General features: G+C 37.9%; 1 pseudogene; it reads left to right on the forward strand.

Annotated features, from left to right (window-relative positions):
* Positions 1-119: 119 nt before the first annotated feature.
* LOC111814620 lies at positions 120-1,028 on the forward strand (annotated as a pseudogene).
* Positions 1,029-2,892: the final 1,864 nt, after the last annotated feature.

The following is a 2,892-nucleotide window of genomic DNA, read 5'->3' on the forward strand; positions in this document are numbered from 1 at the left end:
ATATGCAGTGTATTATTTGTTGAAACTGTACTTTCGATTTGATTTGAAACTGTCTCATTGCTATATGTTTATCAATAAAACTTTGAAAAGAAAAAAAAAAAAGCTACTACTCTTGGAACATGGCTCTGCGAGTGGCCCGGGGCGTGCACACCGCGGCCTGCAGCCTGCGCACAGACTGGGTGCCATCCGCACCCTGCCAGATTTGGCCCTGGAGGCTGCGGGCCAGCGGAGGGTGGCCACCGCGTACGCGACCACCCTGCTTGCGGTGTGTAAATTCACAGAGAAACATGAGTGGATAGCAACAAAAATGGTACTGGGACAGTGGGAATCAGCAACTTTGCACAGGAAGCTTTGGGAGATGTTGTTTACTGTAGTCTGCCTGAAGCTGGGACAAAATTGAAAAGGCGTGATGAGTTTGGTGCTTTGGAAAGCGTGAAAGCTGCCAGTGAACTGTATTCTCCTCTGTCAGGAGAAGTAACTCAGATTAGTGAAGCACTTGCAGAAAATCCAGGGCTGGTCAACAAATCTGGTTCTTGTTCGGGGTTCGAATCAAACACAGACGGAGACCAGATCAGATTGGAATTTAGTGAACCTTTATTAACTGGTCCAGTGTCTGGCCAGACGCGCTCCACACAGGGAGGCACAAAACCAGCCCCGAAACACTTAACCACAGTTTTTTATAGCAACAACACAGCTGCAAGCTGTTTATGACTAGGAGGTTTATAGTTTTAACCATAAGTGGAGCTTGCCCCACTGTTACAAGATACGGTTGGGGCGGAGACATATGAGCTGTGTACAGCACTAGCAGGCTGAAGGAGCTACACCTGAGCCAGGAAGTGACGCTCAAGGATCTAGAGGTCCCTGCCAGCTCTGCCCGATAGAAAAATAATGAGAGCCACGTTTATTTTAACCCATTACTGTTATGAAGTAGCTGGCCAATCAAGAGGACAGTGGGTGACCTTTCAGAACTAGATGAGCTCATGAGCAAAGAAGTGCATGAGAAACACATGAAATAGATTAAAGACTAGAGGGACACCCAAAATAAACTAGCGTGAACTGACTTCTGTGGAGCCATCTGAAGTTAGCAGTACACAAAAGACTGGAGATAGCAAGTTTTAGCGTGCTATAATGATGGGAAAGAAACCACTCTCCAGCTTCACGACTGGCACGTTAATAAGCACCAATAGGTTTTTATTCCAACGCCAAGCACTGTGGCTGAGTAACATCACCTCAATTGTTTGTTATCCTTTAGAGATACTGCATTTTCATATTCTTGTTTAGAAAGGATCGATGCTGTGTAAACACGGGTATTTTTAATCTTTAAATTTCATTCCACCGCCATAAGACACAGCTCCATATTTTGTTTAGTGAAGGGATATATAAGTTTTCCATAGTCTTCAGAAATTTATAAATGTAAATACTGATTTGGTCTTGAAGACATGTTTAACTGTGAGGCTTTCTAACTGATAGTGTGGATGTGATTTGTCATCCAGTATTAAGTTCTTGATCATTGCTTTTGTGTTAAAAATAGGAAAGAGGGGAACTGCAGCTTTCATTACACTTCTTCATTGGTAAGCTCTACAAATGACAAGTTCCAGAGACTCATTTTGCGTGAGTAGTGGATTTTAAGCAGTTCTCTTGGGCTTTAATTTGCTAAAGCTGTGCACACATGTAAAAAAAAAATAATTATGTTAGGGGAGATGTAGGAATAAGATTATTGCTTACGTCATTTCATAAGCAGTTATGTTCTTAATGCTTAAAAGAAGGCTAGCATTGTTTGAACAAAAGTTGGTGATTCCCTCCCCCAAATAGTCATGAAATTACTTCTGCTGAGTAAACTTTTTATGTCATCTTATAATAAAAGCTGAAAGAAATCCCTTTGTTTCTTTTTATTAAAAAATGTTTTCTATACATACCCTTGATAAAAGATTTTAAAGAAATCATGTAAGATGATAAAGGATTTGAATGATAGAGCAGATGTAAAAAAAATTCAGGTTAAAAGAATGTTTGTTTTACATTAAATGTTTATTTGAAATTTAAAAAGAAAGAAAGAAAGAAAGAAAGAAAGAAAGAAAGAAAGAAAGAAAGAAAGAAAGAAGAAAGAAAGAGAAAGAAACCACCTCATCACTGCTACTGGAAGAAAATACCACTTAACTCCTTAGTGACTCCAGATAAGCACAATGTAAAGAAGTAAAGCCATGCTGTTATGTTGAGCTGTAGGGGACTCAGGTCAACAATTTCTGACATTGCCAGTTAAGCAGAAGATCCAATAGTATTATGCACTATTGGACTCTTTTAGAATATTTTGCTGAGTTTACACACCTATAATATCTAAATGATGAAACTTAACAAAAAAAGTGGATACATATGAATGTCCATTTTGTATCTGTGTATTCAAAGTGGTTAGGATAGATATATAGTTACATTCTCTTAATGAATAGAGGGATTTGTTCTAATAGTGTTTGTAAATAGGATATCATGTCCGCATCTTGTACAGCAATTAACCACTAGGAAGAATGTATGCAACGTGTTAATTATTGAAACTGTCCTACCAACTTGATTTGAAACTGTCTCATTGCTATTTGTTTCTCAATAAAATTATGGGGGAAAAAAGAAAATACAAAAAGAAGCCCACAAGGTATATCTGCTTATATATACCTTACGATCTTTAGACTAGGCTGTAGATCCTAATATTCAGAATTCATGAAATTTTCCATGCTAAAAATTAGGTTTAAGAATTATGTAATTCAAGGAAAACACTGTTATCAAAAGCCTTATGTAATACTGTAATTTGCTTATATTTCTCCCTGGATTTGGATTGAAATGCTTAAAGAACATGTGTGTTCAGCCTTTCAAAACAAAGACTCTTTATACAACATAGACAAATTTGAA

The sequence above is a fragment of the Octodon degus genome, unplaced genomic scaffold (genome assembly GCF_000260255.1).
Source record: "Octodon degus isolate 3935 unplaced genomic scaffold, OctDeg1.0 scaffold00379, whole genome shotgun sequence".
Taxonomy (NCBI): domain Eukaryota; kingdom Metazoa; phylum Chordata; class Mammalia; order Rodentia; family Octodontidae; genus Octodon; species Octodon degus.